A 17,296-nucleotide genomic window follows, 5' to 3' on the forward strand; every position below is an offset into this window, starting at 1 on the left:
TCTGAGCCTGCCACACGTGGGAAAACCCTCCTGCTGGCAGTGAGGTACTCTTAACTTACTCTTTATTTGGGAGGACGTGAGTGGCAGGTCTTGAAATGTCAGAAGCCAGCAGCAGTCGGGAAGTGACCCGGCGGCTCTTCCTGAGCCCGATGGGGTGCAGGGCCTCCTGCTCTCCACTCCTCGTCCCTCTCTTGACCGCAAACCGGCTTGAAGGGGGGCTGGATGGGCAGAGAGGATGTAGCCAGTCCCATGACAAGCGCATATGAAGAGGAAGCCAGTGACAGTGGGGGCTCCGGGTGGCCTCGCTGGGCAGCCACTGACCCCCGGAGCTCCAGACTGTAGTCGGCCAGGAGCTTCCTCTGTCCTCTGGGACAGCTGGGCTGCCTTGGCAGGGGGCCAGAGACACACTCCTCCCCGGAGCAGCAGCCTTCCCAGAACTGCTGCCCGGCTGGGGTTCCCAGAACAGGCAGCTGCGTCAGTGGCCCCACCCAGCTGGTGATGCAGGCCCAGCCAGAGTCCCAAAATGGCCTGGCCTCTGCCTCCTTGGCTCACAGCCCAGCGGGTGGACGGGACAGGTGGCGGTAGACCGGTCCTACTCCCACCGCAGGCGAGAACCCAACAGGGTCCAGCAGGCTCCCTGTGGACCTACTGCGCACTCCAGCTCCTCGCCCACTCACACGTACCCACGGGTGTTCCTGCTGTATTTTCTGAGTGCCTAGTATGTGCCAGCAACCACCGAAGCGGAAAGCCATTCATTCATTCTCTCATTCACCCATTCGTTTCTTCCTCCTTCCCTTTGACAAATACTTGGAAAGAGAAGTTACTGGAGGTTTCTGAGCAGAGATATGACCCTATGAGACTTTTCAACCCATCCCTCTGGTTGTGTGGGGTCAAGGGCAGAAGCAAGCACTGGTGAGGAGCCTACTGCACTGGTCCAGGCAGCAGGTGCCGGGAAGGATTAGCAGGAACAGGCCGACTTCGACATCGGCTGAAGGCAGAGCCGACGGGATTCGCCGACAGAATGGACTTGGGGAAGAGAATGGATCGTTTGTTCCTGAGCCACCAGAAGGCTGGGGCTGCCCTGGATCAGGGTGCCATGGAGTGGGGGGGGCAGGGGGTGTGAGAAAGACGCCTGCCGGGGGGCAGCAGAGCGGGGGGTGTGGGAAGCAGCATCAGGAAAGGTAAGGGCTGTTCGGGGAAGATCCACACGGGTCCTCGAGGGTCAGATGTCCCTAGAGGAATGACTGAGAACTCCCCAGGGAGGGCAGGGGTGGGTTCGTGGAGAGGGAACAGACTAGCCCGCTGTGGGCTCTGAGGACAGGCAACATCTCATCCAGAGCTCCCAACCCCCCTCAATAAACGACCGTGCGTCTTCTATTCTATTTTTATTTCTACACTTACCTAGTGCCCCCTTAGTGCCAGGCGCTGTTCGAGATGCTTTAAGTCCTCCCTGTGAGGAGGGGACTGCGATGTTTGATCCTGACGGGTCTTTGGAGAGGGAAAGGTCAGGGGGAGGGATGCATGAGGAGGGCACAGCCAGGGAGGAGGGGGAGCAGAGCCCAGCTCCCTCCCCACAAGACAGGCCCTTGGCTACAGCACCAGAGAGAAAGGAGAGGTCACAGGGCCAGAGGACAATACTTTCAAGCAGGCATAGCATGTGATTCAGACTCCGTCCATCCCCAGGGCAGGCTGTTAAGCAGGAGAGAAGCTGTGCATCCGCCCGAAAAGTCCACTCCAGCTTGTGTGTGGAGAAGGGCTGGGGGTTCGAGCCCCATGTGGCTGGGTTAGGAGGGCAGGGGCTGCTGGAGGAGACGGGCAGACTCAGCCCTGCGTGGGAGGTAGAGGTTAACTTGCTCATGGGCGGTGGTGATGGGGGGAGGGGACTGGGAGGCGGAAGTGGCCTGAGGCTGGGCAGTAGGTGGCAATGGGTGGCGCCAGAAAGATCACATGCCCGGCCACACTGTGGACGTGGCGAGTCCAAGCAGGTGGTGGGCCCCTGGAGGGCATCCAGGAGGCAGTATGTTCTACTGGCCTGGAGCTCAGAAGGAAGGCTCAGGCTGGAGACAGGCCTGAGAGTCATCAGCTGTGTCTGAAGCCCAAGGGGTTGTGCAGAGAGAGACAGAGCCTTGTCTGAGAAGGCCAGGAGCGGGCTGGAGACCACGGGACAAGGCTGGAGGGGACACTGTCTTGGGGACACTCGGGTTGGCTATACCTACATTGAGTCCAAGCTGCCGATGGGAAGCCTGCAGAGGTGGGGAGGCCCCACGGAGAAACCTGGAAGCCATGCCCATCCTCAGAACGTCCCCACAGGCCCCAAGGAGGAGGCGGAGCCCGAGGGACATGCGAATCCAGACACGCGGTCTGGAGTAGCAGCTAACCGCCCCCTCGTCACTGGCAAGCCCATTTCTCTGCTCAGCACTCAGTCCTCGTGGCCTATCACATACACATGTGTCCTGTGCATGTCCAAAGCCCCCCCCCCCCCCGGGACACCAGTGCCCACAAGGCCAGAGGCTGTGTCCACCCTGTTCGTGGCTGGGGCCCTAGAACCTAGGACATGCTCAGCACACCTGGCGAGGGCGAGGGGGCAAGGGTATTTGCTGAATGCAGCCGTCCCTGATGAAGATGTGGACACAGACGCCCAAGCAGGAGTTACCATTCTCCACCTCTCACAGCCGGATCAACACTGACCCATTCTGGCTCAGAATCTCCCTCGAGTCCTTTATGCAGGCTCTGAACTTGGCCACCAGGGAAACTGACCTCGGAGAGCTGGTAATTGGAGCATTACCATGATTATGGCCCCCGCCCCCGGGACACTGATTAGATTTTGTCTGTCTTAGTGACGGTCCTGGCTCCCAGCGGGCCCGCTTCCCGAGGTCTGTCGAAGTCCCCGTGAACGCCCCTCCGTGTCCCCAGTTCCTCCAGCCATTAGAGACCATACCCTGGGCCCTTCTGCCTGTAACTTCCACCCCCACCTCCCAGAATGCCCGGCCTTAGTCTCGGTCACAGCAGACTCTGCTCTGCACTTGAACTTCACCGACGGGCTTAACCCTGACATCAACCCGAAGACTGCGGCAGGTGCAGTTTTATCCCCACCGCAGACGCAGGAAGCATTTGGGCTAGAAGTGGCTTCTGGCCCTGTGTGCCCAGCCCTCACCCCTGAACTTGTCTCAACAACAACCAGGACTTTGCCCCCTGGGCGAACCCAGAGCCGGGCCAATCAGGTCCACACAGGGAAGAGCTGTCTGTTCACTTTCTGTCTGCAGACGGGCACTCAGGGGAGGAGTCTCTCCCCGGAGCTCTTCCCACTGTCCCCCCCCACCCCGCCCCCGCTATTATTCCTGGCACAGTCAGGGACACACGGACAGGTGGAGCCACTCAGGCAGGGACCCCGGTGCCTGGGAGACACAGAAGCCTAACTCTGGGCCTGAGTGGCCAGGCCTTGCCCTGATTGTCTGACAGGCCTTGGCAAGCTGGGGTTCCTCTCAGGGCCTCTGTCTCCTCATCTATGAAGTGAGGGCAGAACCACTTGCCGCAAGGACACAAGGAGACGGGGCGGAAGAGGCCCTGTGACAGCGGGGACGGAGCAGGGACCAAAAGCTCATCTCCAAGCACCACCTACAGGCTCTGAGACCCTGAGTCCCCGACAGTGGCCACATCAGGTCTCACGGGGCATACGGAAGAGGAAGCTGGGCGCCAAAGGGCAGATCGACTCCACTGACAAGAAGTTCCAAAGGAGACAAACTGATCTTGGGGTCATAAGTCAGGAACTGTCCCTGGTTTGGGGGGCAGGAGGGAAGCTTCTGGGGCTGGCCAAGCTCTGGTTCTAGGCGGCGTTGTGCACATTTCTGCATACCGAGGGAAAAGGCACGAAGCCGTGCACCTGTCTGCACAGAGGCAGGGGAAGGGAAAGAGGAGAGAGACCACGCACCCTGGGCTCGGGGCGGCCAGCACCCCCCCACCCCCAGACCCAGCAGTCCTCTCCAGATAGCAATTCCAGCCCCCCGCGGTCTTTTCTGGGGCCACCGGCTCTCCACTCACCTGCCTCTGCTCTCGCGGCTCACAGCCATACCCCCCACCCAGAATCGACCCAAGGATCCACGGGCGCTCAGACCCATGACGGACAGACCCATATGACATGACACATGCCAGCGCGGTGGGCCCAGGGCCAGTCCTGCAGGGCAACTGTCACTCCCACAAAGCTGCTTTTTGTCACCTCCGTGAAGGCCTGGGCATTGCTAGGTCTCTTGACATCTCGAAACGAAGCTTGAAATCCAGATTTCCATGCCCCTTTTCCTAAGTTTTTAAAATCTGGAAAGCAGTTCCTGTTTCAAAACCCACACCGCAAATCTGTAGTCCCGCTTTGGCTTCCAACCACCAGCTGACGTCCTCCAGGGTCGGGGGCGAGGGTGTCCCAGGACACCGCCACCAAGACGCACAAGCAGCCACAGGGGGAGACCCCACAGCCTCCCTGGGCACCAGCCCCTACAAAGGCAAAAGGCTGCCCTTTCAAAGGTCCCCTGCCCTCTGTCCCTGTTAGCTCTTGTTCATTACGGGATGTGGTTGTCAGGGTGATGAGAACGGAGTGGAGCTGGAGAACCACACCCCCCTCCCCAAATCGCCTGTTCTTTGTGGCCGAGCAGCATAAGGGGGGCAAGGGAGGAGAGTCAACATTCTGCAAGCCCCACGCCTTCCTCCTTCGTAGGGGAGGAGGCCCGCCTGCCAATGCTGCGCTCTCCCAGCCCGGCTCCACCGGTCCCCAAATGTGCCACAGACTCCCCCCTCGATGTGCACCTCCTGTGCCACCCCCAGGGACCCGACTGCTCAAACCCTGCTCTTCCCTCAGCCCTTCCCTGGCTGTCCCTCTGTCCCAGCATCCCTGCCAGTCTCAGCAGTACTGAGCTGTGTCTTCTTTCTCTCCTTTTCGGGACTGGAAGCTGCTCCAGGCCAGAGACCGTGTCTTACTCATCGTCTGTGGGAACAGAGGAGGCAGCCAGCCAGGGGCAGCCGCAGTGGAATTGATCTTCACCCTCGGGGAGGGGTCCCTGCCCTCCAGGTCCTCCCCCACGCTCCCTGCCTGGAACGTCAGCCCATGTTCACACCCAGTGACTAACCTACACACAGGGATGTTGGCAGCACTTTTCATATCCACGACTGTCGCTATTTTCACAGGAACTGGAGAGAGAGGCAAAGTGAGTCATAGCCCCATTTTATGGATGAGGAAAGTAAGACCCAAACAGGCCAAAGGACTTGCCGCAGATTCCAGAGCAAGTGGGTTGCCAAGTGGAGACTGAGATGTACGTTGTTTTTTGTTTTTAATTTATGTGGCTCCAAGACTAAGGTCAAAGAAAAGTCACGAAAATGCATATAAAGAGAACAGGTATAGGAATATTAATACCGAATAAAGTGGAATTCAAGGCAACAAAGTATAAAAGAGAGAAAGGTGGGTGTTTTATGATAAGAGCAACAATTCACCAAGAAGGTATAAAAATCCCGAAACCTCCTTCTACTCATATATTCTATTTCTATGCGCCAAACAATATGGGTTTGAAAATAAAGAAAAAACAAAAACAGACACAAAAACAGAAAATATGAATGATGTCATGATCAAGCTTGAGCTCATAGATTTCTAAAACTTTACACCCACCAGAAAATATACATCCTTTCAAATACATGAAGAACATACAGAAAAACTGACCAGAGGAATCTTACAAGGACCTCAACGAATTCTCCATCACTGATCTCAACAAGTCATCACTGATCTCACACAAGTCATAAATACTGACCACTATGCAATAAACTTAGACTCCAACAATACAAAGGTAACTTTAAAAAAAGCCATGCACCTTAAAAAAAAAAAAAAGTTTGAAGTGCGTAACATTTGCAACCAAAAGGGAAATTGTAAATTATTTTAGCAATGAACGACATTGTGTAAGAAAGACCTGTGGAATGAAGCCAAAGGAGTACTTGGAGGAAAAACACAGTCGCTTAGCATGAAGCAGATTTACTAGAAAACAAGAAAGCCTGAAAACAAGTGTTAGCCTCAGATAAGGAGTTTCAGAATGGAAGAAATTTTGATGGACAGCAACGTAGAAGAGGAGGTTTTAGCTGGAAAGTCCAATGTGAACTCCAAGGGGGATGTAACCACTCAGAAGTATGATTTCAGGTTGTATCAAGAGAGGTATAGGCTCCAAATCCAAGGAGGTGATAGTCTCCCTCCCCCGGTGACTGGGCAGGCTTTGGTGGGAGGCAAGGGGGTTGACTTTGAGCAACTGGATCATGTCTGAAGCCAGACTGAATTCTTTACAATTCCCTGAGTCAGGAAGAATGGAAGAACCAGTACTCTGAATTTCGAATAAGAGAAAAACTGGGCTCAGGTTGGAGGGCGCTGGTTACTACTTCCAAAGGGTAGAACCAGAGCCAGAACGTGAATGCTACTGGAAAGTTAATTTGGCTAAATCTCAGGGAAGATTTTTCTCCCAGTTAGAGCTGTCCAGCTGTGAAAATGTGGCTTCTGGAAGGCGTACACTCCACCTCCAGAGGCAAGATTGTTAAGAGGCTGCGGCTCCACGGGCTTGGAGGGCTGCCTGTCCACAGATCTGGTGTCTCTCCTCTCCACAGAAGTTGTGTTTCCTCTTTTGAAAAGGCAGAACAGTCTCCTGGCATAGGAAAACCTTGGGGCCACCCCAGTTCTCCAAAATGGCTGCTGGTGACTCTGCTCCCTCACTTCTGACCAAGAAAGGTAGTTTCTTCGAGAAGCTACTCCTTGGGCTGGAAGGCTCAGAACAGCAGTTAAAGGCACAGGCTCCCGGGTCAGCAGCCTCAGGGTTGAGCCCAGACTCTGCCCCTTCGGCGTTGTGTCACCCAGATCAGCCCCCACCCTGAGCCTCAGTTTCCTCCTCGGGGCAATGGGGAGGCACCTGCTCACCTACCCACCCATCCTCTTCTGCACACCGCCCCCCACCCTGTGCTTTGGCGTGTCCTCACTGTTTGGGGCCAGGAAGGCTCTCGTTGGTAAAATGATAAGTACAAGGATTTCCTTGGAAACACCATCCTGATCCGGATCCGACCACATGATGTGTTGAAACACCGTGGTGAGGACGGAGGATGCTGGAGCTGCTGGCTTCACAGCTGTGCTCTGCCACCCGTGTGGCCCTGGCCAAGTCACTCAACGACTCTGTGCCCATTGCTTCATCTGTAAAGTCTGGATGAGAGCTGCCCCTACTCTGCCAGCTCCTTTCACAAGGTGAATGAGGTACCTGCAGGTGTCTCGTTTCTGTTGTACCTCCCCGACCCCCGATCTGTGTTACTTCCCCTCTCAGTCTTGCTCAATTCCTTCCAACCACAGCAGTTTTCTCGGGGGTCAGACATACCAAGCTTGGTTCCACCTCGGGGCCTTTGCACCTGCTGTCCCCTCTGCAGGAATCACTCTCTTATTTCCCTGGATGTCCACGTTTGTTTGTTTGTTTTTGTTTTTTACCTCGGGTCTTAGTTCAAAAGTCACCTCCCTCCCTAGAATGAATGTCAGCTCCACAAGGGCTCTTGCTTCTGTGTCACTGTTGTGTCCCCTTTCCCTAACATGTTTGCTGAGGGAGTGTAAGCCTGGTGCTAACACTCAAGGCATGTGTGTACCCGTTACTTTTTGGTGTGCGGTCCATCCCTTTATAAATCTGCTGCTCAGAAGGACAGTCCTTCCCTTTTAGGAAATGTTCCACCAAACCCAGGGGGCCAAGCTCTCTTCTCCTCACAGGGACCTACTTCCTCCCTCTCTCCCTGTGGCGGCGAGGGGGGACTCAGATGCCAGCCCAGCTGGTGATCCTCTCCAGTGAGTCGGCGCCCAGGCCTGTTTGAGCGAAGCGGGGGGCTCTCTAAAGCAAACTTGACACCCCTAGAGTGAGAATGAGTCAGTCGGAGCCAAACGTGAACTCTCAGAGGCCTGGTCACTTGTTGGGAAGGGAAAGGCATGCATGTTTAGACAGATCTGTGCACCCAGAGCCAGGGACAAGCCGCAAGCCGGGAAGTGGGGTTGCTGGGATGGATAAGACCTTCCCTGGGGGTCCCTCCACCTGGCCCGGTCTTCCCCAGCCTCTGCCCCCTGCAACTTCCTCAATGTCCCTCCTCACAGAGGCTGCCCTGGCGTCCACACTCGCCCTGCTTTACTTGTGCGCCTGATGGGATATTCCCTGTTCTCCTGTGTGAAGTCCGGGCTGACCAAGCATGTCTCAGAATTCACGGTAACTCAGATTTCAGAAAGGTCACCTGGTATAAAATCCCACCCGACCTCAGCACCCTGCCTCCCCACCAGGGGTCCAGCACTCCCCGGATCGCTCACATTCACTCCTCGGCAGTGAGACACACAAGCATTCGTATCAGGGAAGCATAAACAAGCACATTAAAGTGCCTCCTGATTAGTTCACCTCAGGTCTCGCTTCCCATGGGGTCATGGAAAAACTTTCAGTTTCCAGAGCCTGCAGACTTCAGCATTAGAAATAAGACGTGGGGCAGGTAGAGCTGTCTATATCAGTTTGCTTGTGTTTTGCCTGTCTTCTTAACTGGAACTGAAATTCTGAGACAGCAGAGACTTTGTCCACTGCTCTATCGGGAGCTCCCGGAAATACTGATAAATATTCAAAGAAATAAATGAGCAAGCTAGGGGCTGGGTATGGAGAAGTGACTGTCCTAAGAAGAGAAACAGTAATCACTGAGCCGTGGGCAAGGTGTCTATGGAAACTATCTCATGAACACCCCTCCAATACCCATTTTAGTGACAGGCAAGCTGAGGCTTAGAGAGGTTCAGCACCTTGCTCGAGATCCCATAGATAGGAAACAGCAAGGTCTAAATTTGAACCCAGCACCCCTACGCCCACCTCCAGCCCAGTCTGCAAGCCTGTACTCTCCCCTCTGCCTTGGGCTCTGAGAAGGAGTGACTTCCTGGAAGTCACACATCAGGGACACAGCCTGTTTGGTGCAGGACACCCTGGCTACCGCAAGACCCTTCAGTCTCCGCTGGGCTTCTGGTCCACACTCCTGCAAGGGCAAGTTCATACGACATGCAGGCCAGCCACTGGCCTCTCTTCTAGCCTAGCCAAGGGAATTCAGGTCAGAAATGACCACGGGAAATGCTCAGAAAGCTGTCCCCCCCGGGCTAAAGTGAGCAAAGTGGCGCAGTGGGAAGGAACGCAGGCTGGGAAGAAAAGCAGATTCAAATCCCTCCCTGTCCCTTCCAAATATACGGCCTCGGCTAAGGCCACTGCACGCATCCCTGGCAAAATGGGTAGATCAAATCCCATCCAGTGAGGTTCATTTATTCACTTAACAAACACATTGTGCTCATCCTGTGCCAGGCACTGTCTGGACACCTGACCGTTATCCGTACATTGAATCATCACTACGGTGGTAAAAAGTCATCACTACCCTTTCATAAATGGGAAGACCGAGGTCCTGAGAAATTAGTCAACTGTAAAACCAGCATCTGAACCTCGGCAATCTGGCTCCAGAGCCCTGGCTCTTAACCTCCACACTGTGCTTCTTAATGGGCAAACCTCCACACTGTGCTTCTTAATGGGCAAAAAGAGTCATGAACATTTGTTGTGATGTACTATGCGAGGGAAATCACGTCAAGTATCTTAAAAAACATGTCCTCAACCTTCACGAAAGTCCAACTTGAAAAATGAGAAGCACCTAGTGTGGGGGGGCTTCTGCCCCTGCCCCGCTCCCAGGTACCATCAAAGGCAGCTGAGGGCAGTGAGTCACTTGAACCCAAGCTCCCTCCTCCATCCTGTGGGGTAGAGGGGTGGGGATTTTGGGGGGGGGGGGTCCTGGACAGACTCTCTCCTCCTCTGATGGTGCATTTCGGCTTCATTTCTAAATCAGAGCAGCAGGAAACGGACTGCCTTAGGGGACCACCTCCCTACCCTAGCTTGACCTTTCTGCACCCCCGGGGATCGTGCTGTAGAAAGCACATCAATTAAGTGAGTCACTGCTCAGAATCTGGAAGTCCTCAGGTCATCCCAGACCTGCTGGTAACTGGGTACGTGGTAACCAGGGTGACTGACTCACTAGCCGGCTTCCCTCCTTGCTCCGTTCCCATGGCCTCCCTTCCAGATTGGGGTCTGGAGGTCCTGGGTGGGGCCTGGAAATCTGCACTGTCGTTGTCTGGGGCTCAGGCAAAGGTGAAGTGCACCGGGCCACGCTTCTCAGCATGGCATTCAAGGCCTTCCACGATGTGGGCACACCCTCCTTCCCATCCATGCATGGCTTCCCCCCCACTCCCCAGCACCACTGGAGCCATGCCCAGCAGGAGCCCAGTAGGTGCTAAGAAATGAGTGGATGGCTAGGACAGGTTGCCTCCCATGCCACACACCTCAGCATCCTCACCTGTAGCCACAGGGCAGATGAACGGCACTCAGGGGGACTCTGCAGGACCCTGAATGTCCCCTGACTGTGGGGGAGAGAGGTATACACCCTCAGTCTCCCCATCGGACTTTAGGATTTTAGTAAAGGCACTGATGTCCCAGCCGATGCCCACATTTCTAAAAGAGGCCACTCTTAGGGAGGAACCTCACAGAGGGCTGGGGGAGAACAGAGGAGACGCTAGGCCTTCAGGAAGATCAGTGCTGGCTGGAGAGTCATCGACAAATCCCAGCAGCAGGGACCCGGAGTTTGCCAGGTCGTCAGTCTTGCCTGATCTAAATCTAGATTTTGTGTGTGTGTGTGTGTGTGTGTGTGTGTGTGTGCGCGCGCTTTAAAATCCAGACGCCCAGGTTTACTGAATCTGAATCTCACTGAAGGCAGCCTGGGAATCTGCCTTTTAATAAAATCCCCTGGATAATTTGTTTATGGGATAGTTTGACAAGTATCACGGGCAGGTGGAAGACAGCAGGCTCTGGCACCCGACCACCGGGGGCCGAACTCTGCTGCACACTTTGCAGTCAGGAGTCATCTCGGGCAAACGATTCAAACCGCCCGGGGGGCCTCAGTGTCCCCATCTGAAAAACAGACTGACTCACACACCGTACCCACCAAAACGGCTGTTCTGCGATTTAACTCCGAATATTTCCAAAGATCCAGACGGAACCTGTACAAAATTAGTCCGGTATCTGATCTCTATTATAACGGGGTCCATCCAACATTCAAATAAGGAGAGAAAGGGTCGACAGGACGCGGTTTCCCCAGACGCCTCGACCTGGTCACCCAGTTCAGTGTTCGGAACTCCCCCGCCCCCACCCGATCCTCACCCACTTCCTGCGCTCGGGGTTAGGGGGTGATCTCCGCGACCAGGGGGCTGCGTGGCTCAAGTCCCGCCTGACCCCACGCTCACGACGTCCCCAAGTCCCCGAAGGGGCCGTCTCCGCTGGCGTCTCCGGGTCAGCACGAACCCGAGGGGGCGCGCCGGGGGTCCTCGGGTCCACGCGCCCGCTGCCCCCGGGCGACCCGGGTCGATCCGGGCGCCGCTCGAGACGCCGGAGGGGCGGGCTCCGGGAAGACCCCCCCCCCCCCATGCGGTCGGGGCGGCTCCGGGGGTCCCCGCCGCCCCGGGCCGCGCCGGCGGTCGCGCCCCTCCCCGGGCCGATCGCCCGCTTCCGCCCCGCGCGCGGGCCCCGCGTCCTACCTGCGCGCCCCGGGTCCATTCGCCGCGCCGGCGCCCGAGCTGGAAGTGGGGGACCCCCGGATCGCCCGTCCTGCCCGCGCCGCGCGGGGCTTTCCTGAGCGCCCCCCGCCCCGCCCCGCCCCGCCTCAGGCCCCGCCCCGCCCCGCCTCAGGCCCCGCCCCTCACCACGCCGCAAACCGCCCCTCCTACCGGCGCCCGGCGCCCCGCCCCCCCCGGCGCGCGCCACACCCCGCGCCGCCCAACGGCCCGCCCCCACGCCCTGCGGCCCGCGGCCATCAGCCCCGCGCCCCGCGCCCTCTGAGGCCGGCCTCGGACCTCGCAGCGGGCAGCCCCGGCCCCCCCTGGGCGCACGGCCGCCCCCGCGGAGGAGTCCGCGGTGCTGACCCCTGACTCGCCGACCGAAGTCCCCGCTCCTGCGGGCGGCCCCCCAGCCGCGCTTCGCGGAGGGCCGGGTGCCTCCGGGGCCGGGAGCGCGCAGGGCTGCGGTGGGGATGGGCCAGCTCGCTTCCTTCACCCCTGCCCGACAGCCGGCTTCGGGCTTCTGGGAAGTGCCCGCGGGTGTTTTTCCGTGCAGTGTTTACTGAGCGCCTCCGTGTGCCGGGCGCCCCAAGAATTCAGAGCGCGGAGACGCCTTCTATCAGCCAGTACAACCCGGTCAGCTCTGCTGCGAGGCTCTGCACGACTAAGGCACGACTGCCTTACGCAGGAGCTGTGTTGCCATCGCTCATTTTACAGATGGGGAAACTGAGGCACAGAGGGGCAGCGTGCTGAGAGTCACTCGGCAGGTGTAGGATTTGAGCCTAGGCACCACAGACCACTAACCACTGGACACACCACAAGAGCCCATGGGGAACCAGACGGTGGGGAAAAACACTGAGGAATAAAGTATTTCAGGTAAGAACAGGTCCCAAGAGAAAAGTTAAAGGGAAAGGGAGGTGTAAGGCCAGAGCTGGTGGAGCTGGTGGTTGAGAGGTGTCCCTGATGAGATATCTGAACTGAACCTGAAGAGAATATGGGGGGGAGACTAGGGACCGAAAACAGAGCGTGCAAAGGCCCTGGGATGGCATGTTGGAGGAATTGTCTGGAGGCTAGCCTGGCTGGAGAGCCTTGAGGAGGGGACAGTGGGAGGCGGTGCGGTAAGAGATGGGCAGACTCAGGCTGTGTATTGCTGGGGACCCGGAGGATACCTTGACCACATCTCAGCCTCAAAGATCTCCTGGTCTTAGAGTAGAAACGAACTTCTCAGAGCCATGGACAGCCCAATGGGGTTGCTGTGGTTGGAGCCCGGGGCGGGGGGGGGGGGGGGAGCCAGGGAAGCAGGGAGTAAGGGTTGGCTTCCTGGAGGAGGAGACACGGTATTTCCGTGCTCTTTCATTATTCTTCATGCATTCATTCTTTCTCGGCCCTGCTGCCTAACCCTGTGCTGAAGACACAGGAAGATAGGAAATAAGCATGATCCTTGCTCTCTGAGACCTTATAACTCGAGTATGTGACAATAGACAGTCAACAGGAAGTCAAGGATGGCTTCCTGGAGGAGGTGGCCTCTGGTCCCTCCATAGATCAGTGTGGCAGAGAGAGGGAGAAAAGGGAAAGGCATTCATTCAGGCAGATGGAGTGGGGTGAGCCTGGAGGCAAGAAAAACCACAATTATTCAGCATCTACATACCGATGTCTGGATGAGTCAGGCCCTGAGCTGGCGGCTGGGGGAGAGTAAGAAATAGAGACCCATCTCCCGCTCTCCCAGCCCTGGGGGTCTGACAAGTGAGAAACGCAAGCAGTTGGGTATAATGAACCCCGAGGGGGGCAGTCCAGGCAGACAAGCGGAGAGCCCTCAGCAAGGACATGCGGCTTGGCCAGACAAGCCGCGAATTCCAGCAGGTCCGATGGGGATTCTGCATTCCACATGGATTCCACAAAGAGCAGCGGGGGCAGCTGTAGACATTGCCTTCGTGGACGCAGGTTCGATCCTGCCTAGAAAAGCTTGCACGCACCTTCACGCCCATCCTTACAACCACTTGCTCACATTCCCCAAACACATTCACAGTCATGGACTCACACCTTCCCCCCACACTCACCCCTGCAGCCCTTCATACTCACCCATGACTTACACTCATCCACACTCTCCACGTGTTCGCGCTGAGGCACAGTCACACCACCGCACGCATTCACACCCACACGCAGGGACTCAAATTCATACACCACTGACCTTTGAACAGCATGGGTGGGGAGGGGTCGGGGCGCCGACTCCTGGGCAGTGGAAAATCCACATGTAACTTTTGACTCCCCAAATACCTAACTAATAGCCTCCTGTTGACAGGAAGCTTTACTGACAACAGAAACAGTTGATTAAATATTTTGCATATTATATGTATTATATACTGTATTTTTAATTATTATTATTATTTTTAAAGATTTTATTTATTTATTTGACAGACAGAGATCACAAGTAGGCAGAGAGACAGGCAGAGAGAGAGGGGGAAGCAGGCTCCCTGCTGAGCAGAGAGCCCGATGCAGAGCTGCATCCCAGGACCCTGGGATCATGACCTGAGCTGAAGGCAGAGGCTTAACCCACTGAGCCACCCAGGCGCCCTGATTTTTTTTTTTTTTTTTAAGATTTTTATTTACTTGACAGAGAGAGAGCAAGAGAGCACAAGCAGGCAGAGCAGCAGAGGGAAAGGGAGAAGCAAGCTCCCCACTGAGCAAGGAGCTCGATGTAGAGCTCAATCCCAGGACCCTGGGATCATGACCTAAGCCACAGGCAGTCACTTAACCAACTGAGCCACCCAGGCTCCCCTATATACTGTATTTTTAGAATAAAGTAAGCCAGTGGGGGTGGTGGTGGAAAGTAAGCCAGAGGTGCCTCGGTGGCTCAGTCAGGGAAGAGTCTGGCTCTTGATTTTGGCTCAGGTCATGATCTTAGGGACGGGAGATCACGCCCTGCATTGGGCTCCGCACTGGGCACGGAGTCTGCTTGAGATTCTCTCTCTCTCTCTTGCCTCTCCCCCTACCTCCTCACTTGCACATACTCTCTCTGTCTCAAAATAAATGAGAGTGAAAGGGAGCACACAAAATGCAAAATGACTTGTATCCACCCATAGAGCAATGTGGACCCTGGAAGCCACAGATCTGTTTCCTGTCCCCATTTTCAGAATGTTATACAGGTGGACGCAGCCCACGTATAGTCTCTTAAGGCTGGTTTCTTTCACTCAGCAATGTGACATTAGGATTCCTCCGTGTCTCTTTGTGGTTGAGAGCTCTTTTATTTTCTTTTTTCCGTCCTCTGACTCTACCACCGTTTATGTGTTCATCTGTTATAGGACCCCTCGATGGCTTTCAGTCCGGGGCAATTAGGTATAAGGCTGCTGTGAGCACTTCTGTGCCAGTTTTGCATGAGGATGTTTCCACCTCCTCTGAGTAACTACTGAGGAACGCAGTTGCTGGGTCGTATGGTCAGAGAACACTTCCTTTTGTGAGAAACTTTCAGATGCTCTTCCACAGTCTATACCCTTGCCCACCAGCAACCCGTGAGAGTTCTGCTCGTAGGCGTTCTTGCCAGCACTTGGTGGTGTCAGTATTTTTTAGCTGCCTGGTAGATGTGTAATGATACATATCATCGTTATTTTAATTTGCAGTTCCCTAAAGGACATACTATGTCGAGCATCTTTTTTTTTTTTTTTAAGATTTTATTTATTTATTTGTCAGAGTGAGCACAGGCAGACAGAGTGGCAGGCAGAGGCAGATGGAGAAGCAGGCTCCTGCTGAGCAAGGAGCCCGATGTGGGACTCTATCCCAGGACGCCGGGATCATGACCTGAGCCGAAGGCAGTGGCTTAACCAACTGAGCCACCCAGGTGTCCCTGTTGAGCATCTTTTTATAGGTTTCTTTGCCCCTCTTAGGTTACTGATTTTAGAGTTTTCTTCATTTCTAATATCTGCATTCAATGCTATTGATTTTTCTCTGAGAACTTCCTTTGCCACACCTCACAAATTTTGGTAAGTTATGTTTTTATTTTGTTTATTTAAAAATACTTTTTAAATTTCCCCTATGATTTCTTCTCTAGTCTATGTGCTATTTAGAAGTGTGCTTTTTTTTTTTTTTTTTTTTTTTTGGTGGGGCTTGATCCCAGGACCCTGGGATCATGACCTGAGCTGAAGGCAGAGGCCTTTACCTACTGAGCCACTCAGGTGCCCCAGAAGTGTGCTTTTTATTCTCCAAATATTTTGGGATTTTCCAGCTCTCTATTTTCTTAAGAGGGGGAGGGGCAGGGCAAGCGCGTGAGCGTATGTGCACATATGAGAGAGAGAGAGAGAGAGAGAATGAATCCTAAGCAGGCTCTATGCCTAGTATGGAGCCCAACAAGGTACTCAATCTCACAACTTTGGGATCATGACCTAAGCCCAAATTCAGAGTCAGACACTTAACCAACTGAGCCACCCAGGTGCCCTGATCTCTTCCTATTTTTGATTTCTAGTGTATTTGTATTGTACACTAAGAGTATACTTTATAAGATTTCTAATTTTTTTTTTAATTTGTTGAAGTTCGTTTTATGGTCCAGAATGTAGTCTGTCTTGGTGAATGTTCCATGTGAAGTATTCTGTGAATGTCAATTAGATGCCGTTGATTGATCGTGCTGTTTGTTTTAGCCGTATGCTTGTGGATTTTTGCTTCCTGGACCCATCAGCTACTGAGGAGGTAATGAAGTCTCCAACATCCAGTGTTATTAGTATTACCCAATATATTATTACCCAGACCATAGTGAATTTGTCCATTTCTCCTTGCAGATTTATCAGTTTTTGCCTTATGTATTTTGACCCTCAGTTGTTAGATGCGTAACGTTCAGGATTGTTCTGTGTCTTGGAGAACAGACTCTTATCATTATATAATATCCTCTTTTTAAAAATATTTTATTTATTTGACAGACAGAGATCACAAGCAGGCAGAGAGGCAGGCAGAGAGAGGGAGGAGGAAGCAGCCTCCCTGCTGAGCAGAGAGCCTGATGCAGGACTCGATCCCAGGACTCCGGGATCATGACCTGAGCTGAAGGCAGAGCCTTTAACCCACTGAGCCACCCAGGCGCCCCATAATATCCTCTTTTTTTCTTTTTCTTTCTTCATAGTATCTTCTTTTATCCCTGCTGATATTCCTTGTTCTGAAGTCTGCTTTGTCTGAGGTCAATATGGCAACAGCTTTCTTCTGATGAATGTTAGCATGGTATATCTTTCTTTATCCCATTGGTTTCCATCTAAGTGCATGTATACATTTGAAATGGGTTTCTTGTAGACAGCATGCCATTGGGTCTTGTTTTTTAATCCACTCTGATGGTCTCTGTATTTTAGTTGATGTATTCAGACTATTCACATTTGAAGGGATTGTCAATTGGGCTGCTAGTGACCATATTAGTAACTGAAAAAAAAAAATGCATGTATTTTTTTTTCCTTAAAAAACATTCTCTTTTTTGCATTCTCTGGTCTTCACTGAACATCTTTTTTTTTTTTTTAATTTATTTATTTTTATTTTTTTTTAAAGATTTTATTTATTTATTTGACAGAGGGAGATCACAAGTAGGCAGAGAGGCAGGCAGAGAGAGAGAGGAGGAAGCAGGCTCCCTGCCGAGCAGACAGCCCGCTGCGGGACTCGATCCCAGGACCCTGAGATCATGACCTGAGCCGAAGGCAGCGGCTTAACCCT

General features: G+C 54.1%; 2 protein-coding genes across 5 annotated transcripts in view; one reads left to right on the top strand and one right to left on the bottom strand.

Annotated features, from left to right (window-relative positions):
• Positions 1 to 11,708, bottom strand: part of IL4R (interleukin 4 receptor) — a 35,222-nt gene extending 23,514 nt beyond the window's left edge. For 2 of the 4 annotated variants that reach the window (XM_059415081.1, XM_059415080.1), the window contains exons 1-2: positions 11,609 to 11,708; positions 60 to 218 (exon numbers count right to left, since the gene is read on the bottom strand). The gene's annotated coding sequence lies outside the window, so the exon portion shown is untranslated. The remainder of the gene's footprint in view (positions 1 to 59; positions 219 to 11,608) is intronic. The other 2 variants (XM_059415079.1, XM_059415078.1) reach the window with 1 other exon arrangement.
• Positions 11,709 to 11,943: 235 nt separating this feature from the next.
• NSMCE1 (NSE1 homolog, SMC5-SMC6 complex component) overlaps positions 11,944 to 17,296 on the top strand; it is a 73,188-nt gene continuing 67,835 nt past the window's right edge. Inside the window, exon 1 of the mRNA XM_059415087.1 lies at positions 11,944 to 12,502. The gene's annotated coding sequence lies outside the window, so the exon portion shown is untranslated. The remainder of the gene's footprint in view (positions 12,503 to 17,296) is intronic.

Source organism: Mustela nigripes, chromosome 11 (assembly GCF_022355385.1).
Source record: "Mustela nigripes isolate SB6536 chromosome 11, MUSNIG.SB6536, whole genome shotgun sequence".
Lineage (NCBI taxonomy): Eukaryota > Metazoa > Chordata > Mammalia > Carnivora > Mustelidae > Mustela > Mustela nigripes.